This window comes from Schistocerca piceifrons, chromosome 7, assembly GCF_021461385.2.
Source record: "Schistocerca piceifrons isolate TAMUIC-IGC-003096 chromosome 7, iqSchPice1.1, whole genome shotgun sequence".
NCBI lineage: Eukaryota > Metazoa > Arthropoda > Insecta > Orthoptera > Acrididae > Schistocerca > Schistocerca piceifrons.
Window position 1 is genome coordinate 114,099,132 of NC_060144.1, and position 27,423 is coordinate 114,126,554.

The 27,423-nt window shown below is 45.1% G+C and overlaps 1 protein-coding gene across 1 annotated transcript in view; it reads right to left on the reverse strand.

Annotated features, from left to right (window-relative positions):
- The window catches only part of LOC124804668 (semaphorin-2A-like), a 1,059,692-nt gene that overhangs the window by 840,643 nt on the left and 191,626 nt on the right, over window positions 1–27,423 (reverse strand). Inside the window, exon 2 of the mRNA XM_047264910.1 lies at window positions 8,169–8,206. The gene's annotated coding sequence lies outside the window, so the exon portion shown is untranslated. The remainder of the gene's footprint in view (window positions 1–8,168; window positions 8,207–27,423) is intronic.

Genomic DNA, 27,423 nt, shown 5'->3' on the forward strand with positions numbered 1-27,423 from the left:
CACAATACGCCAGTCACTACTCTCGATGAACTGTGGTCTGTGTTGAAGCTGCATGGGCAGCTGTACCTATACACGCCATCCAAGCTCTGTTTGACTCAATGCCCAGGCGTATCAAGGCCGTTATTATGACCAGAGGTGGTTGTTCTGGGTACTGATCTCTCAGGATCAATTCACCCAAATTGCGTGAAAATGTAATCATATGAGAGTTCTAATATTATATATTTGTCCAATGAATACCCGTTTATCATCTGTTATTCCTCTTGGTGTAGCAATTTTAATGGCCAGTAGTGTATATCTGCAGCAGCAATTTGAACAGCAGTTGGTACTACAGTGACATAACGAACTGTTAGAAATCGGTTACTTCAAGGACAGTTCCGAGTCAGACACACTATAGCGTGTATTCCACTAACCCCAAACCATTTGCGACTTCAGTGGTATCAAAAATGGTTTAAATGGATCTTAGCACCATGGGACTTAAAATCTGAGGTTGTAAGTAGGCTGTTTAGGTTTTTATGTTGGTAACGGCACCTAGCGCTCTGTATGAAAATCACTGGCTCTGCTTTGTGCAGTCTGTGGCCGGTGGGCATTGTTGAAATAGTCGCAATTGTAGTGTTGGGCAGTTGGCTGTTAACAGCGCGTAGCGTTGCGCAGTTGGAGGTGATCCGCCAGCAGTGGTGGATGTGGGGAGAGAGATGGCGGAGTTTTGAGAGCGGATGATCTGGACGTGTGTCCATCAGAGACAGTAAATTTGTAAGACTGGATGTCATGAACTGATACATATATTATGACTTTTGAACACTATTAAGGTAAATACATTGTTTGTTCGTTATCAAAATCTTTCATTTGCTAACTATGCCTACCAGTAGTTAGTGCCTTAAGTAGTTAGAATCTTTTATTTAGCTGGCAGTATTGGTGCTCGCTGTGTTGCAGTAGTTCGAGTAATGAAGATTTTTGTGAGGTAAGTGATTCATGAAAGGTATAGGTTATTGTTAGTCAGGGCCATTCTATTGTAGATATTATTAAAAGTCAGATTGCGTTGCGCTAAAAGTATTGTGTGTCGGTTTAGTGATGATCAGAATAAGTAAAGAGAGAAGTGTCTGAGTACGTTCAGGTTTGCTCTGCTGTTTGAAAATCAAATAACGTAAGGGGTTTACCAGCACAGTAATTGATTATTTTTTCCAAGGGGACGTTTCAAGGTCATCAGTCCCCTAGAACGTCGATCTACTTAAACCTAACTAACCTAAGGACATCACACACATCCATGCTCGAGGCAGGATTCGAACCTGCGACCGTAGCAGTCGCGCGGTTCCCGACTGAAGCGCCTCGAACCGCTTGGCCACCGCGGCCGACTCAGTGGTATTAATCAACTGCTCATTGATCGGCAGGGTGGAGATCTGTTGTGTTTTCTCATGAAATATGGCTCTGCTTCGGTGCCAGTGACTGCCGGGTCTTGGATAGGAGGAGGCCAGTTGAGGACCTGCAACCAACGGTGTCTGTGTGCCAGACATACTGGACATACACCCTAGCCCATAACTCCAGGTGTGATTCCGTGTGACAGCAAGAGCACTCTCGTTGCTATCCCGCGCTACTGACTGTACGTCAATCTGTTATGATGCCATTCATGAACAGTATTCTAGGACGAGCTTACCAACTGGATAGCGCTCGCTCACGTAACGCTGTTAAAAGCCAACACGCTCTACACAGTGTCGACATGTTGCATTGGCTGCTCGGTCGCCAGATCTGTCTCCAATCGACCACATGTGTAATATCATCGGGTGACAACACCAACGCCATCCAAAACCAGCATTAATTGTGCCCGTTTTGACCGACCACGCATGGAACTCCATCCCACAAACTCACATCAGGTATCGGTGCAACATAATGCATGCACGTTTGCATGCAACATTCTGACCGTTACACTGGTTAGTAGTGTACCAGTATTTCACATTTGCAATGCCTTCTCTTGCGCTTACATTAATGGGTGATCTTGCAGTGTTAATCACTTAAATATGTTACCTAGATAAATGTATTCCTGAAATTTCATTACTCTACATTAATTTTGTTTTGATGCTACGAATTTTTTTTTTCCTTAGCGTGCATCCCGAAATCCACGCGGATAAAAGAAATGAGACCCGTATCAGGAGGTAAGTTGTCCACATCTGCGACCACAAGTCTTATTCGCATTTCCGGATGTAAATATTTAGTAACTCACTTATACCCGTTCGATGCGCTGCGGTTTTGTTGATAGGATTGCTCCTCGCCTCAATTTTGATCCGCTGAAGTCGAACCTCGTATTTTATATCCGACTGATTAAGAACGTGGATACTGGACTGGCACATATTAATAACACATACTGTTGTTCTGGTTTCCAGACAGAAGACCGGTTTGGCTCAAATGGTTCAAATGGCTCTGAGTGCTATGGGACTTAACTTCTCAGGTCATCAGTCCCCTAGAGCTTAGAACTACTTAAACCTAACTAACCTAAGGACATCACACACATCCATGCCCGAGGCAGGATTCGAACCTGCGACCGTAGCGGTCGCTCGGTTCCGGACTGCAGCGCCTAGAACCGCTCGGCCACTCCGGCCGGCCGTTCCTACTCTGTTCGTACACAGAGGTAGTCGTGACACGCGAAAACTTGTTCATTCAGGGTGACAATTATTCATATATATGAAATAAAAAGGCCATAACTTCTGAACGGTTTGCGTAGGACGCTCAAACTGCACGGTTGACAGCGGGGCATGGTGGGAATTAGTATGGTTAGCTTCAGCGATGAGGCCCACTTTCATTTGGATGGGTTCGCCAATAAAATTGGTGCATTTGGGGGGACTGAGAATCGCAATCGAGAAGTCTCTTCACCGTCAACGGGTGGCTGTGTGATGTGCAGTGTCCAGTCACGGAATAATCGGTGTGATATTTCTTCATGGCACTGTGATTACCGAACGGCACGTGCAGATTTTGGAAGATGATTTCATCCCCATGGAAATGGAAATGCCGTGTGGCTGCGGTAGACCGTTCGCCTGATGCAAGTCTTTCGAGTTGCCGCCACTTCGGTGACTGGCGTGTCAATGAGGATCAAATGATGATGAGAAGGACAACACAACACTCAGTCCCTGAGAGAAAATCTCCGACCCAGCCGGGAATCGAACCAGGGCCGTTACGCATGATATGCCGTCGCGCGACCACACAGATACAAGGGGCGGGCATTTCATCCCCATCATCCTAAGCAGGAGAGCGTCTGACGTTCTGCAGGAGCACTTTGGGGACCCCATTCTGGCTCTGGGGTACCCAGAGACCACTCGCATGGGCCTCGATTTGCCGCCATATTCTCCGGATCTGAACACTTCAGACTTCTTTTTGTGGATCTATATTAAAGATGAGGTGTACAACAATAACCCAACCCCAGAGCCATTGCTGAGCTGAAAACATTCAGGAGGTCGTCGACGGCATCGCTGATCCGACCCTTTAGCGGGTCACGCAGAATTTCACTACTCGTCTGCGGCGCATCATCGTCAATGATGGCACACTTATCGAACATGTCATAACCTAAATCCGAATATCTGTAGTGACGTTTACATGTTAATAAAATGTTTGCACGCCGTAGTTTGTAATTAATTTACGTTTTTTCATATAGTTCAATAATAGTCACCCTGAATTAGTCATGTTAGTGGCAGAGAACAGCTGCGAACCCACTACTTAGAACAATAAAGTTTATTGCAGTCAAGCGCTCACGTAAATTATTTAACAACGTCAATCAGCGACCAGAGAATTCATGTGAGCACTTGACTGCAATAAACTTTATTGTTAACGCACGACAACAGCTGAGAGTTTGGAGCACAACACGCAGGAAGAACAGGTTGCAGCACATGCCTGAAACTAGACAAGCAAAGACAGCTTAATAAACACCAGTACGTCGACAGGGACAAGGGCACCCCAGAAAAATATACGTCACGAGCCATAAAGAGCCGAACCTAAAGTCGAAAGCCCTGATGCATTTTATGATGGTATTCGGAAAGTACCACACTTCAACTGATACTGTCCGATAATTGCTAATGTGTAACATTAATATAACGGTCCTATTATACTTCCCTTCCACACACTAGTAATTACTTAAATTTCTGCTGGTAATTCTCAGTCCACGGTAACTTTGTAAGTAGGCTATTTAGGTTTTTATGTTGGTAACGCCACATAGTGCTCCGTATGAAAATCGCTGACTGCGCTGTATGCAGTCTGTGGCTGGTTGGACTAGTTGTTGGAATATTCGCTTGTGTAGTGTTGGGCAGTTGGAAGTGAGCTGCCAGCAGTGGTGGATGCGGGGAGAGAGATGCCAGAGTTTTGAGCGGAGGATCAGGACGTGTGTCCGTCAGAAAAAGGGAATTTGTTTGATTGGATGTCACAAAATTATGTACATATTATGACTTTTGAACGCTATGAAGGTAAACACATTGTTTTCTATCAAAATCTTTCATTTGCTAACTATGCCTACCAGTAGTTAGTGCCTTAAGTAGTTAGAATCTTTTATTTAGCTAACAGTTTTGGCGCTCGCTGTATTGCAGTAGTTCGAGTAACGAAGATTTTTGTGAGGTAAGTGATTCATGAAAGATATAGGTTATTGTTAGTCAGGGCCATTCTTTTGTAGGGATTATTCAAAGTCAGAAGGCGTTGCGCTAAAAATATTGTTTGTCAGTTTAGTGACGATCAGAATAAGTAAAGAGAGAAATGTCTGAGAACGCTTAGTTTTGCTCAGCTGTTTGAAAATCAAATAACATAGAAGTTTACCAGGACAATCATTCATAATTTTTCACAGGGGACGTTTCAACTTGATGCACTGGACTGCTAATTTACTGCATAAAACTTTCGTAAAAATAACGAAAGTGCTGACGCAGTTGGAAAATCTACCACGGGAGTTTCCAATGCTGGCCGGCCTGAGAGAAGTTTACCCTAGAAACATACAGGGCGGAAATAATCGAATTACATGAAATAAAATCGTCATAACTTGTGAACGGTTTGTGTTAGAACGTTCAAACGGCAGGGTTGTCCTCGGCGCATGGTAGGAATTAGTACGGTTTGGTTTAGCGACGAAGCCCACTTTCATTGGGATGGTTCGTCAGTAAGCAAAACTGGCGCAATTGGTGGACTGAGAATCCGCATTTCGCGATCGAGAAGTCTCTTCACCGTCAACGGGTGGCTGTGTAGTGTGCAATATCCAGTCAGGTAATAATCGGAACGATGTTCTGTAGTGGCACGGTGGCTACCGAACGGTTATTTCATCCCATTTTAAGTGATCCTGATTTCGACAAGATGTGGTTCATGCAAGACGGAGCTCGACCACATCGAAGCAGAAGAGTGTTTGATACTCTGAACGAGCACTTTGGGGACCGCATTCTTGCTCTGGGGTACCCACAGTCCTCGATTGGCTGCCATATTCTCCGGATCTGAACACATACGACTTGTTTTCATGAGGCTGTACTAAAGACAAGGTGTACAGCAATAACCCCAAAGCCACGCTGAGCTGAAAACAGTCATTCAGGAGGCATCGACAGCAACGATGTTCCGTGTTATGCAGAACTTCGCTATTCGTCGGCGCCACATCATCGCCAATAATGGCAGGCATATCGAATATTTCTTTAAAGTCAGTACCGCCATTAGACTGTTTTTTATTTACGGTGTTACATTTACACGATCATGATTTCGGCTTTAAAGTGCCATTATCAAGTGTTTTCTGAAAGCATATTATACAATACATTGAAATACATAACAAATGATATAACCATAAGAATCCATATTTATAATGCTTACTTACAATGTTATACAGTGCTATGGCATACTGTCGTATTTAAAATACACTATTAGGCACATTGCCTAAGGGTAGCAGTGGTCTTTTACCAGAAATATTGACCCTTAGACAATGTGTCTAATAGTGTATTTTAAATACGACAGTATGCCATCTTAGGCACTGTATAACATTGTAAGTAAGCATTATAAATATGGATTCTTATGGTTATATCACTTGTTATGTATTTCACTGTTACAGTCTAATATGCTTTCAGAAAACACTTGACAATGACACTTTTAACCCGAAATCATGATCGTGAAAATTTAACACTGCAAATAAAATGTAGTATAATGGTATTACTGACTTTAGATAAATACACTTCTGGAAATTGAAATAAGAACACCGTGAATTCATTGTCCCAGGAAGGGGAAACTTTATTGACACATTCCTGGGGTCAGATACATCACATGATCACACTGACAGAACCACAGGCACATAGACACAGGCAACAGAGCATGCACAACGTCGGCACTAGTACAGTGTATATCCACCTTTCGCAGCAATGCAAGCTGCTATTCTCCCATGGAGACGATCGTAGAGATGCTGGATGTAGTCCTGTGGAACGGCTTGCCATGCCATTTCCACCTGGCGCCTCAGTTGGACCAGCGTTCGTGCTGGACGTGCAGACCGCGTGAGACGACGCTTCATCCAGTCCCAAAAATGCTCAATGGGGGACAGATCCGGAGATCTTGCTGGCCAGGGTGGTTGACTTACACCTTCTAGAGCACGTTGGGTGGCACGGGATACATGCGGACGTGCATTGTCCTGTTGGAACAGCAATTTCCCTTGCCGGTCTAGGAATGGTAGAACGATGGGTTCGATGACGGTTTGGATGTACCGTGCACTATTCAGTGTCCCCTCGGCGATCACCAGTGGTGTACGGCCAGTGTAGGAGATCGCTCCCCACACCATGATGGCGGGTGTTGGCCCTGTGTGCCTCGGTCGTATGCGGTCCTGATTGTGGCGCTCACCTGCACGGCGCCAAACACGCATACGACCATCATTGGCACCAAGGCAGAAGCGACTCTCATCGCTGAAGACGACACGTCTCCATTCGTCCCTCCATTCACGCCTGTCGCGACACCACTGGAGGCGGGCTGCACGATGTTGGGGCGTGAGCGGAAGACGGCCTAACGGTGTGCGGGACCGTAGCCCAGCTTCATGGAGACGGTTGCGAATGGTCCTCGCCGATACCCCAGGAGCAACAGTGTCCCTAATTTGCTGGGAAGTGGCGGTGCGGTCCCCTACGGCACTGCGTAGGATCCTACGGTCTTGGCGTGCATCCGTGCGTCGCTGCGGTCCGGTCCCAGGTCGACGGGCACGTGCACCTTCCGCCGACCACTGGCGACAACATCGATGTACTGTGGAGACCTCACGCCCCACGTGTTGAGCAATTCGGCGGTACGTCCACCCGGCCTCCCGCATGCCCACTATACGCCCTCGCTCAAAGTCCGTCAACTGCACATACGGTTCACGTCCACGCTGTCGCGGCATGCTACCAGTGTTAAAGACTGCGATGGAGCTCCGTATGCCACGGCAAACTGGCTGACACTGACGGCGGCGGTGCACAAATGCTGCACAGCTAGCGCCATTCGACGGCCAACACCGCGGTTCCTGGTGTGTCCGCTGTGCCGTGCGTGTGATCATTGCTTGTACAGCCCTCTCGCAGTGTCAGGAGCACGTATGGTGGGTCTGACACACCGGTGTCAATGTGTTCTTTTTTCCATTTCCAGGAGTGTAGTTCAATAATTGTCACCCTGCATTTCTGTTTTCAGGGAACACGTTCTATTTTATATAAAAAAATTAACATTTACGTTTGTTCGCAGATCATACAATGATGAAAGGCTGAGAGAATGACTGTGTATTTCTGCATGACCTCTAGTCTAATTTTATCATCACGTGCCCTACTCTGAAGAAACTTTTCGCCGCATGTTAGACGTGTCTGGTCATCTGTCAACTCGCGTAGGAGGCCTGTGACCCTAATGAAAACCGAGAGCACTTCTTTTATCGCTGCTGAACGGGTCGCTTGAAAGGAACAGGTCACTTGTTGTTGAAGAAATAATATCCGACACGTTTCAGGCGTAGCCCATTCTTCAGAATGTCATAGAAAATCGTGAGGACGTACTTAAGTGACGCTATACTTTGCATAAAGACGTTCTGTATCACATTTTGAAGATGGGCAAATATAACTTGTTGAACAACATGTGATCCCTTCATCTGAAGCGACCCATTCAACAGTGGTGTATAAGGTGCTCTCGGGAATGCGAAGCGTCTATCAGCTCTATGCTTCTACGTGCATATTCAATTTCCCATGAAAAGAACTCATACTTACGCCGGCTGGGTGAGATGTAATTAACGTCGTACGGCGATCTGTAAAGAAGGAAAAAAAAATGTTAAACTCAATGTTAGCCCTAAGTGCTCTAATACAGTTAATATTTAAAGCATCATTACAAAACATTATGCTTCTTAATCAGTGTAAATGTAGAATAGATCGCTGCTCAGCAGAGGTCACATGTGAATTTAAAGCAGAGCACGCTAGGTCAGTAAGGCACAAAATTGACAAAAATAAAGAGACTGGTGCGATCTTCGGAACAGTTTCCTTTTCGGTCGATAATCACTAAAACTTACACGCCCCAGAGTAAACACAAATTCTTCGCGGCATCCGTATTTCCAGGAGTGCTCGTCCAGCGATCTGGGAGGGAGAGCTTTGTGGAGTTCGGAAAGTAGGGAAGAGGTACTGGGTGTGAGGGCGGGTCGTGTGTCGAAGCTGCATAGCTTAGCTGTTAAGAACAAGATTTCTGTTTCGAGTGGCTAGGAATTCGTTTAGAATTTAATGTGCGATTTAGTGCGGCGACAGAATATTCTGTTATTAATGGCAGCGGTGCTAAATCGTTTGGCAAAGAAATTCACTTGTTATGGCTTCACTCACACTGGCAATAAATTTTAAATGTATCTGCACGTCTATTAAATTTTAGTGCAATTTGTGTCTGGCATAAAACACCCAGATTACGTGGGTACACGAAGAAAAGGTTTTGCGTTGCTACCTATACTCGAGTTTTGAACTGAGCCGCTTCGTACAGCGTTAAGTACAGGACTATAGAATGCCGTATTAGTTCGGTGCAGTAACGAGGGAGTTAAGCTGAAAGAACAGGTTTATGTTTTATGAACTGTAATTTCTTAGGTATCTGTGATATAAGGAAGTTACTGCATGTGTGAAACGCTGGTCCGATGTAAGCGAGGGCATTATGGCCCTAATCAGAGTAGATTGCATAAATGAATAAATAAACCAATCAATAAATTTTTATATCTGGATACGACAGCGATTGATTAACCTTCGAAACGATACCGTGACGAAAGGTACCGCTCTTTGTTGTAGCTTCTTCTCTCTTCTATCAATCCAACCTGGCGAGGGTCTCAGACTGATAAGCAATGCCAAAGAGTCGGTCGAATGAGTGTTTAATGAGTGTTTTGTAAGTCACTTCTTCCGTTGTTTGCTCGAGATTCTCCCAATGGATCACAGTTTGGCAAATCCTTTTCCTACTATTTATTTTACACGGTCGTTCTACTTCAGGTCGCTCCGGATGGTTACTTCTAGATACTTTACGGTACTTACTGTTCCCAGTGATTTGTCGCCAATAGCATAATCGCACATACTGAATCTCTTCGCCTATGTATGCTCAATACGTTGCATTTTTTTTTACCTTGAGGGTGAACTCCTATTCTCTGTATCAATCGTCGATCCTCTGCACGTTTTCCTGCATTACGCTACAATCTTATGACTCCCCACCATACCTTCTGTCCGCTCCTTCCTCTGCAATGCGTTTTGTTTCCTAGCTTGCTTTATTGAATGAAGGAATAAGATTAGTAGGAGTTCTTGAAAGATATCGTTGTTTGAAAGAGTACCTGTTACCTACGATAAGTTTTATTTAATTATCACAGGTGGAGTGGAACAAAATTTCTACATACAGACACACGCAAACAGTTACTTAAATGTTCATCACTGATGTTTGCTCTTAACCGACACTTACTAATTCAGCAAATGGTTTTCCAGCTCTCGCTATATTAAGCGCAATCTTATAACTTGCACGTACCGCTGGGCTATTATTGCTGTCGTCCTGAAAAATTGAAAACAGTGCTCCATAAAATGTTAAATCAGTTAGACATGACGAAAGGAAGTCGCAGATCTCTCGTGACCACAGCAACTACGACAGATTCATCTAGTATCGTCAGATCGCTTTTCTTAAGCTCAGTCAATTTCCCCAACCGCTCAGAATCCGACAATAAATTGTACTCGTCCTTGTGAAATTTATTATAATGGCCTTCAATAATAAACTTCCGCTGACCAGCGAGAATACTGCCACGTATTAAACATTTCGAATTTTCACGTTTTTGCACAAAGAAAAAATGATCCTTTTTAAAAGCTAGCAAATCTCCACTTCTCCGTTTCCTCGTTTCACTCTGCATTTTCCGGTTCTTGAAATACAACGTTCACTACGTAGTGGTCGCTACGCATCAACGTCCGCAGCTTAGCCTGGCACAACACTGCTGCAACCTGCCGGCTGTCGCCAACTGCCCCAGTCGACGATTGCACGCGAGTAGCACACGTGCAGCGCTGTGCGCTCGTGAGCCGCGTGCAACGTTTGCCCGCCCCTGTACTAGATCATTAATATAAATTTTAGGTAGCCAAGGCTTCATAACAGTCCCTTGGGGTACTCCCGAAATTACCTCTCCTATCTGCAGTGAAGTATTGTGTTCAGTTGCAAATTTGGTCCGACACTCGGTACGCTGGTATTTTATTCACTAAACGACAGTGTGGAACTGAATCGAATGCCATCAGGAACGCACGGTACGCGGCATCAGCGTAAGAGCCTGGGGTAGGAACAGATGGACAGATGGAAATGGGAGAGGAGGGGATCTACATATAGAGGGGAAGCAGAGGTCCACAGGGAGAAGGGGAGGAGGATATGGACATAGGAGACGGACAGAGAGGGGGTGGAGGTGATGTGCAGAGAGAGGAGAGGAGGAGGTGCATCTGGAAATGTGGAATAGGAGATGGACTGAGAGAGTGGGGGGAGAAGGAGATCGACGGAGAGAGGAGTGAGGAGAAGATGGTCAGATAGAGATGGAGGAGGAGGAGATGTACAAAGAGAGGGGAGATGGAGAGGGTGGAGAAGGACAGAAAGAGTGGTGTAGGAGTAGGTGTTCAGGAAGAGGGGAGGGCTAGATGGGCAGAGGAAGGCATACGAGATGGACAGAGAAAGGGAAGAGATGATGTACAGAGAGAGAGAGAGGAGGAGGAGATGCATAAAGAAAGGTGGAGGAGGAGATGGGCCAAGAGAGAGAGAGAGAGAGAGAGAGAGAGAGGGGGGGGGGGTGGAGGACAGAGCGGAAGGGAGAGGAGATGGACAGAGAGTTGGGTGGGAGATGTGAGCAATATACTGACATACGCATGCACTGGCGAAGCCACGGCTAAGAGCCTAGTAGTCCTACGATTATGCAAGTGTATGTGAAGACCGTTCATGAAAACCAACAATTACCTCAACAAGCTTTCCTCCAGTTTAGCACAAAGATTTGAGCCTGGCTGTTAGGGAAGGTCGAAATCGGTTTCTGAACGCCTAATTGTAATGGTGTCGAAAAATAGAATAGCTTCGTAACAAAACGACCTGGTAGGTGGGAGAGCTGTGCTGGTGTGCAGTAGGTCACCCACAGACCGGTAGCTGCGGCTGCAAAATCGAACCGCAGGGGACCCACAAGAGAATCGCCTCCGTCAGTAATGAGCAATTTCGAGCAATATCGAGCGGGACCGGCCGCAGCACTTCATTCTGCACATACGTTCGCAACAGATGAGTCACCGGCCTCTCTCTGGCAGAGCGTCCTGCGTGTGGCCGTGCGTACACGTGCGTGAGGACGCCTGCCCGCCGGCTAGAGCGGCTGTGTCAGTGTGCGTGCGCTCCGGCTCTGAAGCTGGCAGCGCAATCTGGCCCCCTTCCGGCTACCGCTGCAGCGGCAAACAAATGAGCGATGCACAGTGGTCGCGGTACAGTCGCCGCCCACGTCGTGTGCAGCAGCAACACAGCGCGTCCGCCGCAGTTTCCGTTGCACGCGTTATCCCTGGAGCTGTACCAGCACTATTGTCCGATTTAAAGTAGTTGCGTATGACGTTTAGTGTCCAATGATGGGACGTCATCGCGATACGCACTGCCTGTAGGAAGCCACCACAGCACTACAGTCCCTACGGGGATAGAAAATCACTTTGAAGTCTCTATCTGCTAGAAAATCAAAGTAAAACAATCTGAAATTCACTCACGGTGAATTTCTCCATAGCGTATCTAAACATGTCAAAAATCTGTTCTTATTTTTAGTTATGGGCAGACTTATCTTATACAGGGTGGTCCATTGATAGAGACCGGGCCAAATATCTCACGAAATAAACATCAAACGAAAAAACTACAAAGAACGAAACTCGTCTAGCTTGAAGGGGGAAACCAGATGGCGCCATGGTTGGTCCGCTAGATGGCGCTGCCATAGGTCAAACGTTTATCAACTGCGTTTTTTTTAAATAGGAACCCCCATTTTTATTACACATTCGTGTAGTACGTAAAGAAATATGAATGTTTTAGTTGGACCACATTTATCGCATTGTGATAGATGGCACGTTAATAGTCACAAACGTATAAGAACGTGGTATCACGTAACATTCCTCCAGAGCGGACGGTATTTGCTTCGTGATACATTACCCGTGTTAAAATGGACCGTTTACTAATTGCGGAAAAAGTCGATATCGTGATGATGTATGGCTATTGTGATCAAAATTCCCAACGGGCATGTGCTATGTATCCTGGACGACATCACCCAAGTGTCGGGACCGTTCGCCGGATAGTTAGGTTATTTAAGGAAACAGGAAGTGTTCAGCCACATGTGAAATGTCAACCACGACCTGCAACAAATGATGACGCCCAAGTAGGTGTTTTAGCTGTCACGGCTAATCCGTGCATCAATAGCAGACAAACTGCGCGAGAATCGAGAATCTCAAAAACGTCGGTGTTGAGAATGCTACATCAACATCGATTGCACCCGTACCATATTTCTATGCATCAGGAATTGCATGTCGACGACTTTGAACGTCGTGTACAGTTCTGCCACTGGGCACAAGAAAAATTACGGGACGATGACAGATTTTTTGCACGCGTTCTATTTAGCGACGAAGCGTCATTCACCAACAGCGGTAACATAAACTGGCATAATATGCACTATTGGGCAACGGAAAAGCCACGATGGCTGCGACAAGTGGAACATCAGCGACCTTGGCGGGTTAATGTATGGTGCGGCATTATGGGAGGAAGGATAATAGGCCCCCATTTTATCGATGGCAATCTAAATGGTGCAATGTATACTGATTTCCTACGTAATGTTCTACGGGTGTCAGTAAACGATGTTTCACTGCATGACAGAATGGCGATGTACTTCCAACATCATGGATGTCGGGCACATAGCTTGCGTGCGGTTGGAGCGGTACTGAATAGCATATTTCATGACAGGTGGATTGGCCGTCGAAGCACCATACCGTGGCCAGCACGTTCACCGGATCTGACGTCCCCGGATTTCTCTTTGTGGGGAAAGTTGGAGGATATTTGCTATCGTGATCCACCGACAACGCCTGACAACATGCGTCAGCGCATTGTGAATGCATGTGCGAACATTACGGAAGGCGAACTACTCGCGGTTGAGATGAATGTCGTTACACGTATTGGCAAATGCATTGAGGTTGACGGACATCATTTTGAGCATTTCTTGCATTAATGTGGTATTTACAGGTAATCACGCTGTAACAGCATGCGTTGTCAGAAATGATCAGTTCACAAAGGTACATGTATCACATTGGAACAACCGAAATAAAATGTTCAAACGTACCTACGTTCTGCATTTTAATTTAAAAAAAACCTACCGGTTACCAACTGTTCGTCTAAAAATGTGAGCCATATGTTTGTGACTATTACAGCGCCAACTATCACACAGCGAAAACAGTGGTCCAACTAAAACATTCATATTTCTTTACGTACTACACGAATATTTAAGAAAAAATGGGGGCTGCTATTTAAAAAAACGCAATTGATATCCGTTTGACCTATGGCAGCGCCATCTAGCGGGCCAACCATAGCGCTATCTGATTTCGTCCCCCTTCAAGCTAGACGAGTTTCGTTCTTTGTAGTTTTTTCGTTTGACGCTTATTTCGTGAGATATTGGGTCCGGTCACAATCAATGGACCACCCTGTATATGCAGGGTCTTAGGAGTATAAGTGCAGATATTTCTATTGATGACCGAGGACAGTGCGCTGAACGTACAGCAGTATTTACTTTATTTGCTTACCAATAATTATAGCTACTGGAGACGGAGGCGTGGACGCAAAACGGATTGTGTTTACTGACAGGCGTGGTCCACTTCGTGGCATAGTTACGACCACCCAGAAAATATCAGGTAGTAAATTATGTGGTGAGTTTGCAGGGAGACTGTTATACGCAGACAGAAAACAACTATGACGTTGAAGTGGATAGATATTAAGGTACCAATTATCACAGTATCTGTACCTATACCCCTAACAATACATACATATGGGGGTGAAAGTTGTCCGTACAAGAAACAGCATCAGACCTAACACGTCTATCTCAACGAAAAACCTTTTTTTCGTTTATTGCCAAAGTATCTCTGTCGACAACAGATCTTTTAAAAACTGCGTTTGACATGTCTAATCATCGGAAGAAATGAGCGGTTGATGGATGCGCCCTGAGGCATCAGAGAATCGTCAATGTGGTACTGGAACGAATTTCAGAGGTTGAAAATTTCAGAGAGAGACGAATGGACGAAGGGAGTAAGCAGACTCAGACAGATTGCGATAGAAACGAACAAGCACGTTACGTTGTCACGAAATGTGATATCTCGAAGAAGAATGTCAGCATGTTCCGCGAATGACATGTGTCAACAGGGCGGAAAAATGTCGAAATAGAAAGCAACACAGCAACGTTGCGTACACACCGCTGGTGAAACATCCAAATTCCAAGCAAACAGACAAACACGTCGGGTAGGTAGCCGTTACACAGTTTCAAAAAGTACTGACACATACGATAAACTTCCGTATAAATATTCGTACCTGATTACGCAAAACAGAATTTTTGTCTTAATAGAAAAATCGGCGATGTGCACTTTTGAACTCGACGCCGTGTTTCTTACACATGCGAAACCAAGGGGATGGTCGGGGCCTCATAAAACCCTCCACAAGATAGTTTATACTTTCACATACGTTAGTTCCCACATTTTAAGTAATTTATCGTGAATAAGGCAGTATTAATACTAAGGATTTTGAAAGTGGTTAGAAGCTGTAATTTTTAGCTATTTCCCTGGTAGCTGCAGGGATTAGGCAAACACTGCAAGAAATGAATTTTCGAACATAAAGGCAAATGCTAATACAAGAATACAGGTTGCGCCGTTATATTTGACAACGAATGGCACCTGTGCAATGTTCTCACTAAGTCGCAAGTGTCAGTCGTGATAGGAAAGAACTCTGAAGAAGAGAAATTCGTTAACATCGAGTATAGATTTAAGTGTCAGGAAGTCGTTTCTCAAAGTAATTGTATGGAGTGTAGCCATGTATGGAAGTGAAACATGTACGATAAATAGTTTGGACAAGAAGAGAATAGAAGCTCTCGAAAAGTGGTGCTACAGAAGGATGCTGAAGATTAGATGGGTAGATCACATAACTAATGAGGAGGTACTGAATAGGATTGGGGAGAAGAGGAGTTTGTGGCACAACTTGACTAGAAGAAGGGTTCGGTTGGTAGGACATGTTCTGAGGATCAAGGGATCACCAATTTAGTATTGGAGGGCAGCGTGGAGGGTAAAAATCGTAGATACACTAAGCAGATTCAGGAGGATGTAGGCTGCAGTACGTACTGGGAGATGAAGAAGCTTGCACAGAATAGAGTAGCATTGACAGCTGCATCAAACCAGTCTCAGGACTGAAGACCACAACAACAACAGTGTCGTGGGAGCTTTCATAACCAAGCGAGCTGAAGAGGCACCATGTCGAAGATTTACAGCGGCTACAGGGAAAGGGGGAAAACTTCATCCGCTAAATTACACCGCAGGCAATGTCTGTGTTGAGTGATCGTGACAGGTGGCCACTAAAGGGGATTGTAATGAAAATAGGAGGACGGTAACTGCAAAAGTCACTGAAGAACTGAACGTGGCACTGGCCAACACTGTCAGCACAAAAAAAAAAAAAAAAAAAAAAACAACAACAACACGGAGGGAGTTCCATAAACTGGGAATTCAGGGCGAGCAGGAATTACGAATCTACTCATCAGTAATGCTAATTTCCGTAACATGAAAATGTGGTGCTGAAGCCGTAAAGCCTGGATTATGAAACAATGGACGATAGTCATTTGGCTGGATGGATCTTGTTTCATAGTGAAGTTCCGTCGATTTGACTTCCCAATAGTGAAACATGGCGTGGGCAGAGTGATAATTTGGCCACTAATATCGTGGTATCCGGTGGGTCTGCCACTCTACAATGTGGAATTACTGGCAAGCATTATGTGACCGCTGTGGCTGATCAGGTCCATCCCATCGTGCAGTGTTTGTTCCCGGCTGGTGAAATTTTGTCCCACGACCACGGTACCTCTGTTCACACAGCTCGCATCGTACATGACTGGTTTTGTGAGTAGAAGGATGAATTGTCGCTTATTCGTGGGCACCACAGCCACTAGATCTCAATACTGTTGAGCCATTGTGGTCTACTGTAGAGAGAGGAGTGCGTGATCACTATCCATCATCGTTACGCAAACTTGTCGCTATTTTCCAGGAAGAATAGTATAAAATATTAAGGACCTCTATTTATCCATTCCGGTGTCAAAGGAAGCTTTTTATAATCCCAACAGGTTTCCTACACTATATTAGGCATGATGATGTGTTGTATTTCTGTGTTTCCTTATTTTGTCCACCCCCTATATCGCCAGCCGCAGTAGCATCTTACATTGTTGCTCCTGCTAACACTGCAGCGGCTTCAGATTTAACCCACGATGTCGACTGGTGGACAATCCGAACATGAGGCACGATACGTTGCCCTCACTTCTTCCTTTGAAACACGGATTGCGATAAGTACATAATTATAGCACTTCGGAATTCGAAGCGCTCATTTCATGGTCTAGCACCCTCATATCTACATCTACATTTATACTCCGCAAGCCACCCAACGGTGTGTGGCGGAGGGCACTTTACGTGCCACTCTCATTACCTCCCTTTCCTGTTCCAGTTGCGTATGGTTCGCGGGAAGAACTACTGTCTGAAAGCCCCCGTGCGCGCTCTAATCTCTCTACTGTAATTTCGAAAGTTTGTCTGCCTGAAAATGTACTGTTGTCCCAAGCATATTGCAACAAACGGTGTATTTCTATCGCTGCTCGTTTAGTTTTTATTGCCGTTTCAAATATACCGGTCATTTTTGAAACACCCTGTACATTCACATTACATTCATCGACTAAGAAACTTTTCTTTCTCCACCGACCAGTACGAGAACAAAATCCGCCCAGACCAAATGTCTTACATAGAATCAGTTCTCACTTAACAATCATACACTCCTGGAAATTGAAATAAGAACACCGTGAATTCATTGTCCCAGGAAGGGGAAACTTTATTGACACATTCCTGGGGTCAGATACATCACATGATCACACTGACAGAACCACAGGCACATAGACACAGGCAACAGAGCATGCACAATGTCGGCACTAGTACAGTGTATATCCACCTTTCGCAGCAATGCAGGCTGCTATTCTCCCATGGAGACGATCGTAGAGATGCTGGATGTAGTCCTGTGGAACGGCTTGCCATGCCATTTCCACCTGGCGCCTCAGTTGGACCAGCGTTCGTGCTGGACGTGCAGACCGCGTGAGACGACGCTTCATCCAGTCCCAAAAATGCTCAATGGGGGACAGATCCGGAGATCTTACTGGCCAGGTTAGTTGACTTACACCTTCTAGAGCACGTTTGGTGGCACGGGATACATGCGGACGTGCATTGTCCTGTTGGAACAGCAAGTTCCCTTGCCGGTCTAGGAATGGTAGAACGATGGGTTCGATGACGGTTTGGATGTACCGTGCACTATTCAGTGTCCCCTCGACGATCACCAGTGGTGTACGGCCAGTGTAGGAGATCGCTCCCCACACCATGATGCCGGGTGTTGGCCCTGTGTGCCTCGGTCGTATGCAGTCCTGATTGTGACGCTCACCTGCACGGCGCCAAACACGCATACGACCATCATTGGCACCAAGGCAGAAGCGACTCTCATCGCTGAAGACGACACGTCTCCATTCGTCCCTCCATTCACGCCTGTCGCGACACCACTGGAGGCGGGCTGCACGATGTTGGGGCGTGAGTGGAAGACGGCCTAACGGTGTGCGGTACCGTAGCCCAGCTTCATGGAGACGGTTGCGAATGGTCCTCGCCGAGACCCCAGGAGCAACAGTGTCCCTAATTTGCTGGGAAGTGGCGGTGCGGTCCCCTACGGCACTGCGTAGGATCCTACGGTCTTGGCGTGCATCCGTGCGTCGCTGCGGTCCGGTCCCAGGTCGACGGGCACGTGCACCTTCCGCCGACCACTGGCGACAACATCGATGTACTGTGGAGACCTCACGCCCCACGTGTTGAGCAATTCGGCGGTACGTCCACCCGGCCTCCCGCATGCCCACTATACGCCCTCGCTCAAAGTCCGTCAACTGCACATACGGTTCACGTCCACGCTGTCGCGGCATGCTACCAGTGTTGAAGACTGCGATGGAGCTCCGTATGCCACGGCAAACTGGCTGACACTGACGGCGGCGGTGCACAAATGCTGTGCAGCTAGCGCCATTCGACGGCCAACACCGCGATTCCTGGTGTGTCCTCTGTGCCGTGCGTGTGATCATTGCTTGTACAGCCCTCTCGCAGTGTCCGGAGCAAGTATGGTGGGTCTGACACACCGTTGTCAATGTGTTCTTTTTTCCATTTCCAGGAGTGTATATAGTTTCGTAGTACAAACAATGCTAGTTTATTCCGTGCACTAGAAAGTCTTTGATTCACTGAGCACAAAAATTAAAATAATAAAATTGTAATTACATTTTTAATATCGTCAATTCCTCTTTATATCATGAAAATAGGGTTTGACATCGTCGTAATATTATTTTTCATCGTTGTAGCACTACATGGTTCACCTGTAAAGACGTATTCTTGACTACAGTTCGAGTGCTTGGGGTCCATACGACGCCGGATTGAAGAAAGACATCGGAGAAATTAAATTCAGGCTGCTACATTTGTTACCAGTATGTTCGAACAAAATGTGGGTATTGCGGAGATGCTCCAGGAACTCAAATGGGAATCACTGGAAGAACGGCGAGGTCCTTTTCCAAAATTTAGGGAACCAGAAATTGAAGCTGACTGCCACATGATTTACTGCCGCCAACATATGTTACGCGTAAGGACCACGAAGATAAGTTCCGAGAAATTAGGGCTCTTACGGAGGCAAATAGACTGTCGTTTTTCCCTTGTTCTGTTTGCGAGTGGAACAGGAAAGAAAAAGAGTGGTAATAGTACTGGGTACCCACCGCCAAGCACCGTACAGTGACTTGCAGAGTATCTGCGCAGATGTAGATGTAGATTCTGAGCGGGACAATGCCCATGCAATCGAGGAACTGATTCGCAGTAATCGCAGATTAACTGTCGTGGTCGTAGCTCAGCAGATGTGCATCTCAACAGACAGCAGGCCCGGAGGGGTGGGGGTTGGGGGTGGGGTAGGGCGGGGGGGGGGGTGGGGGGGTGGGGGGTGGGGGGGACGTGTTGCCTGCCACGCGCGGCAATTTCAGTGGGTGCCAAATTCTTATTCTTGAAGAAAAAAAACCTTGTTACACAAAGCGCGTAACATCCATGATTTTGAAAGTATCCCTGTCGGTTTCTGAACATATTCGAACACGTTCTAAGTTGATTCCTGAACGAATAATAAGTTGATTTTTGAATGCATGCACAGTGTACGTGATGCCTCTGCCAGGGAAATCCCCGTCGCATCTGGAAATAATAAAACTTCCCCGCAGACAAATGGTTCAAATGGCTCTAAGCACTACGGGACTCAACTTCTGAGGTCATCAGTCCCCTAGAACTTAGAATTAATCAAACCTAACTAACCTAAGGACATCGCACACATCCATGCCCGAGACAGGATTCGAACCTGCAACCGTAGCGGTCGCGCGGTTCCAGACTTTAGCGCCTAGAACCGCTCGACCACTCCGGCCGGCGCACGCAGATAAAAGGGGACCGGACTATACGAGCTGAGCCGTGTAAACCCCAACGCGTGAATGCCAATCGCTGTTTGCTTATGTGACTGGGTGTGCCAATGAACAACGTTGTTATAATTATTAGCGAAATCTATAGATTCAGACCGTCAGAGTGGAAATAAACAACTAACAGGTGTAAAAGGTAAGAAAGATTACGTATTATTCTTCTCGATGTATCCAAGAGAATGAAATTTTGACAGAATTTTTGCTATGGCGCTACACTACTAAGGGCCAGTTGTACAATCGCTGATTAGCAGCCGCGTAAGTTCTATTCTTGGAATAGCGCGGAAAACGCGTTGTACGAACACGTAATAACGCCGAATCGGACAATAAACGCGGGATAACTAAACTGGTGATTCCGGTATGGTTAGTGAAGTTACTCGGCAACAAGTTTTGACATGGTGGGAACAGTTACAGAATTAGTGATGACAAGATCGTTTGTTAGAATGAAAAAGGAGAAGAAATGGGGACATGACACAAATTATGTGGAAGAATATGCCGATTCCAAATATATATATAAGTTATGTAGTACTACTTTTCGATGTCATGCTTGAGAAACTGGAGTGTATGAATGACAGGTGAAACTATTTCCTAACATAAAACTTTTTTCTTGCAGTAGGCCTAATAGGTATTTGATAATGGTACTTCGTGAATTATATGCTGTCGTGTTATTTATGTAAATTAAGTACATAAAAATGACAATTTGTGACATAACAGTCTGGCTTATTTGGCGTGTGTTACAACAGCTGGCCTATTGCGTTTTATCTAGCAGACACCGGCAAAATAGACGTAATCAAATCGGGAAAGCACGCGTCATTGGTACTATCTGTATTAACACCTTTTTCAGTATTAGGCAACGACATTTTGATTTTTCGTGTAGCAATACGTTTGAGGAACTTTGATGAGGTAGTAAATTATTTCGCAGAAAGAAAAGCACGCCGTGTAAAGCTGTAGCAAGATCAGAGAGGGAAAACATACTGGGTCCAATGGCTTGAAGAAACGTATACAGTCTTGCTTGTCTCTTGTCTTTACCGGTTTTATGTTTCCTATGTTTAATCTTATGTCACTCAAAACAGAAAGTTATTAGCTAACATGCAATAAAGACGCCAAATTTTCTGAAGAGTTCTTATTCTCCCAGTGACAAATAATCCCACCCAGTATTAATTGTGGCTTTTTTTAAAGGAGTAAGATGTCAAACCGGCCGACTGGGAGCAGAAGAGGCACCACAGGACATGCTAATTTCTACTGTTATGAATATAGGCTTGATGGCCCCCATTACAAAGTATATACGCTAGAATTCCACAGAGCGAAATACAGTGACGTGCGTTAGAAGAATACTGTGTGGCACTGCACTTTGGCACATTTAAGGCCAAATACCATGTTTCACATTTCCTTGAACATTTACAGTGTGATGGTCAATATGCAGGGATGTGACAGGAATGATCACTCGAAACAAAAAAAGTCAAGTAAACATGGACTCAAAAATTTCATACCTTAAGAACTATGAGCAATTCTTGATCTTCGATACAGTGACACAAATCTCTTTTACTGTAACCTCTTTGCTTTGCATATTTTAGGAAACGGTAGTAAGGACCAAAACAAGAAAAAATGTCCAGGAAAAATGTGCTCTAAAATACATTTCTTAAGAGCCATGAGAACTTGTGCATCTTCGTTACTTTGAAACACAAGTCTCTAATGAACAAGTGATCATAACTTTTAAGGTATGCATTTTAGAGCATATGTTTACTGGACGTTTATTTCTTGTTTTGGTCTTTACTACCGTTTCTCAAAATATGCTAAGCAAAGAGCTTGCAGTAGAAGAGATTTGTTTCACAGTATCGAAGGCCAAGAATTGCTCATAGTTCTTAAGGTATGCCTTTCAGAGCCAATGTTTACTTGACTTTTTTGTTTCGAATGATCATACCTGTCACATCCCTGAATACTGACCATTACCACTGAAACACCCTGTATATTTTAAGTATCAAACTCTTCAGAGAGATGTTCGCTACAAAATGAACATATTTTTGAACAACTTATATTTCTTCAGTTTTTGATGCCCTGTCTGAAGCGCTCGAAGGGGAGGGGGTGGGGGTAGTGAGATGTGCGCTACAAAATGAACATATTTTTGAACAACTTATATTTCTTCAGTTTTTGATGCCCTGTTTGATGCGCTCGAAGGGGAGGGGGTGGGGGTGGGTGCAGGGAGGCACTATCAAGTTTTTGCCCCAGTTCGGAAACATCGTAGACCCGGGGCTGATAGGCAGTGCTCATTCCATCGTCCGAGATCGTCTGCGGTACGGGAAACCACACAAACACACGCTCAGTTCCGCGATCGCTGTCACCTGTACACAAAAAGGCGCAAACTTTATTGGCTCTCTGCACTTTATTGAGTGCTACTCCGTGGAAGGCAATAATTTCCTAAGCCGTATCATTATGCTCGATGAGACATGGGTCCATCATTTCACACCTGCAACAAAATGACACTCTATAGAATATACACAAATCTCTTCGCCTCCACGGAGGAAACCGTTTTCTCCGATTGTGTACACGGCAAAGTGCTTATAATGCCGATCAGCAGTGTGCAAGGCTGACATCGCTGCGCAAAGCCATGAATAACAATAGTCGTGTAAAATTAAGCAAAGAAATGGTTCTCCTGCATATCTGTGCAACAGCTGCATGGCGCTCACGACACAAACTTCGCTTCAGCGTTTTAGATGGGAGTTTTGTAAGCATCCGTCATACAGTGTTTATCTTGCACCATGCGATTTCCGTCTTTACAGTAAGCAGGAAGAGCATCTTGGAGGGAAGCAGATTTTCCAATGCGAAAGATGTTCTCACAGCGATTATCGCTGTCATTGAGAAATTGAACGATCGCTAGAACGTCCCTACCGTTGTTTACTGAGACTTTGTGAGGATGTTGAAAAATAGAATCATGTATCTGCGTCTCTTTTAAGAGTTGTGCAGCATTCAGTAAAATTTACTTGGCCTGCCATATTAAAGTGTAACTTACTTTTAAAAGCCCCCTCGTAATTATAACTGAACGGGCTATGTTAGAACTAGTGTAACTTACCTTTTGATGTCACCTCGGAATTACAATTATACAGGCTAGGTTGGAACTCAGGTTTATTGTCGTATAAGTCTGTCAACTATGCGGATGACACAGTATTCACATCGCTGCTACACCCCTAGATTATTCGCACGTTTCACGGTTAACACACCAGCGACAATATATTTGACATTTAAACCACATGCAGCGTCATAAATTGATTCATATCTGCCGAGCACGCGAACTCATTTTGTGTACCGACAGAATCCCAATAATTAAATGCTTGTATTAAACAGCACAGTTGAATATCAGTTAAATGAGATACAAGAGTCAACAAAATCTCAACACAGCTGCATCGGCGTGTGTAAATTTAATTACGTAGTAGCTGCCCGTAGTTGTCCAACGTTAACGTGATATCGAAACAGCACCTAGCCTGCTTCTCTGAAAATAGAAACACAGATATTAACACTGCAGTTCCACGAAACTTTTAATACTGACACCACTTTTCATCCGCAGTACTGGGACTGAGTGAGGTGGCGCAGTGGTTAGGACATAGGGCTCGCATTCGGGAGGACGATGGTTCAAACCATCATCCGGCCATCCCAACTTAGGTTTCCCCTGATTTTCCTAAATCGCTTCAGGCAAATGCCGGGATGGTTCCTTTGAAAGGGCACAGCCAATTTCCTTCCCCCTCCTTCCCTAATTCGAGATTGTGTTCCGTCACTAATGACCTCGTTGTCGACTGGACGTTAAACACTAATCCCCTCCGCAATACTGGAAATTGGGCAGGACATAATTTAAATGTAACTCGCAGACACATACAAGAGGTTTACCATTTTCGCTGTAAGTTCAGTTAAATCATTCATCTTGGTAAGTAGCTTAAAAGAGTAAACACTTTTAAACGTGTATGAGTATGTCCAGTATCATGCGTAGTAACCTTAATTGTACTAAGCTTGTACTTTGACAATCGAATGAAATCACTTTGGCTTTCTACGATAGCAGATGCAGGGATGTTACGGTATGTTTCTGTTGCGGGCGGAAGTGGGTCACTCGATATATCTGAAGAATCTCTCTTAACTGAATTAGAACGGGAGAATACCTCAAACCTAGCAAGTATGGTGTATCGCTGGTCGCTCGAATATGATACTTTTTTTTTTTTTGGTCATCAGTCTACTGACTGGTTTGATGCGGCCCGCCACGAATTCCTTTCCTGTGCTAACCTTTTCATCTCAGAGTAGCACTTGCAACCTACGTCCTCAATTATTTGCTTGACGTATTCCAATCTCTGTCTTCCTCTACAGTTTTTGCCCTCTACAGCTCCCTCTAGTACCATGGAAGTCATTCCCTCATGTCTTAGCAGATGTCCTATCATCCTGTCCCTTCTCCTTATCAGTGTTTTCCACATATTCCTTTCCTCTCCGATTCTGCGTAGAACCTCCTCATTCCTTACCTTATCAGTCCACCTAATTTTCAACATTCGTCTGTAGCACCACATCTCAAATGCTTCGATTCTGTTCTGTTCCGGTTTTCCCACAGTCCATGTTTCACTACCATACAATGCTGTACTCCAGACGTACATCCTCAGAAATTTCTTCCCCAAATTAAGGCCGGTATTTGATATTAGTAGACTTCTCTTGGCCAGAAATGCCTTTTTTGCCATAGCGAGTCTGCTTTTGATGTCCTCCTTGCTCCGTCCGTCATTGGTTATTTTACTGCCTAGGTAGCAGAATTCCTTAACTTCATTGACTTCGTGACCATCAATCCTGATGTTAAGTTTCTCGCTGTTCTTATTTCTACTACTTCTCATTACCTTCGTCTTTCTCCGATTTACTCTCAAACCATACTGTGTGCTCATTAGACTGTTCATTCCGTTCAGCAGATCATTTAATTCTTCTTCACTTTCACTCAGGATAGCAATGTCATCAGCGAATCGTATCATTGATATCCTTTCACCTTGTATTTTAATTCCACTCCTGAACCTTTCTTTTATTTCCATCATTGCTTCCTCGATGTACAGATTGAAGAGTAGGGGCGAAAGGCTACAGCCTTGTCCTACACCCTTCTTAATACGAGCACTTCGTTCTTGATCGTCCACTCTTATTATTCCCTCTTGGTTGTTGTACATATTGTATATGACCCGTCTCTCCCTATAGCTTACCCCTACTTTTTTCAGAATCACGAACAGCTTGCACCATTTTATATTGTCGAACGCTTTTTCCAGGTTGACAATGATACATAATAAATTTAATTTTGTGCATCATCCTGTTAACTGTCGTGCACTAATTGACAAATTACAGCATTACTGGCTGGACACTTCAGAACGTTAGATTGAACTATCTAGTTAGGGAGCAGTCTTCGTGAACGTGCTTGGGCATATTGGCTTGGCGGTATTTGAGTCGTGCCGTAAACGTCATTGCGTACCATACTGTTCGTGAAAATTGGAGCGCGCACAAGGAATGGCCTGCACCTCTCCAAAATCGGGGGATATGTAGAACAGTGGAACCGTATTAAGTCATTAAGGTCGTAGAGAGCGACAGATTTGTGTGACTGTACAGGTCAGTGTTACTTTACGCCTGCGTTGGTGCAGAGCCGTCAAACGAAGCAGAAACGTGCAACCATGCGCCGAGATGACTCGTCGACGTCAAAGGGAGCAACATTAACATGTGAGTAGGTTCAAACGGGGCAGAATGATTGGCCTCTGTGAAACAGATTTGTTGCTCCGTGACACTGCGGCTCCTACAGGACACGCTCTACAATGATGAGTGTGTGGAACCACAGGATAGAAGAGGATCATACACAGCGGCCACAATGCTGAATGACCGCCATTCCCTCCGTCTCGACATAACCGACAATCCAGCTTCCTCCACGTTGTCGGCTCGAGGTCGAGGCACTGCAACGGTCGTGGACGTGTCTGTGTCTGCTGAGCGCCAAACTGGTGGCATGCATGCCATTGCGTCGGCTTCCAATGACCGGAAACCACGGACGCCTCAGACTGCAGTAGATAGGTAGACGCCGCCACTGATGTTGTGGGTGGTAAACTGTAGTGCAGGGCTTCACAACATACGTGTTCGCGGAGCAAGCTCTGAGCAGCAAGGCACGAGCACGGAGCAGCGCGCTATCCCCACTACCGGACCAGAGCGGAGAGTGGGGAAAGTCAAGTGGGGTACACAACAGCTGCCGCCAGTCAATGTAAATCCGCGGCCACCTGCAGGGATATCACTCACGAATTATTTCTGCGACAAATGAAACAAATAAAGGAGAATGTACACATGCCACATAATTGTATTAGCTTAGTGTATGCCTCTACATTCGCATTAATTTGTGAACTTTTACACAATAAAAGATGTCACTGAAGTGTGGGATTCTCAGTTATCTTGTACTTTTTGCCCTTTACAATTGCGTCTATGTTCGGAGTAATTGTTCTTGTGCATTTTAGGCGCAGCGTGCAGATTAAATTTCGATCAGACAATGCGTTTCTCAGGCGCGTGTTGTTACATTGCATTGCAGAGAACAGTTGTTCACAAACATACGTGGAACCGAACATTGATATTATTGTAGCCGCCAGTTTGTGCAAACGAGGAAATCTATCCTGAGGGAAGTGTCTGTAGAATTCCAAAATGTTTTTCTTGTCCTGAAAGTTGTCTCTGTATTCTCTGTCACACTGCAGGTCGATAATTTCTTGCTACAGCTCAGGACGAATCTCTTAAATATTCGCTGAATATGAAGAGAACAGATCAAAATCACTGTCTAGTGCTGTCAGATCTTGAAAGCGCTAATCAACTAAACTATGTGAATAACGTTCACAGTCTTTGTGAACATCTTGCATGGATGATAATTTAGGAAAATGAGCTAGGTTTCCTGTTTCCAGCTGGCTCGCCCAAAGTGTCAATTTCATTTTAAAAGCTCGTATTCGATCTATGAAATGAGTAATTAGCAGATCTTTACCTTGTAGTAAAATGTTCAAAGCATTCAGATGGCTAGTTAAATCTGCTACGAACGCGAGATCACATTCAAACGTGCGCGCGCATTTCCCCTCCCTCCCTACTCCGCGACCTTGCACCTGCTCGCGAGCACTTGCCTGAGCAGACGCGAGTACTCGCGCTCAAAACCGGCCAGTTGTTAAGCCCTGCTGTAGTGGTTTCGGGCGGGTTCCGCTTCAGTTTGATTCGCCGTGAGGCTCGCTTATGTT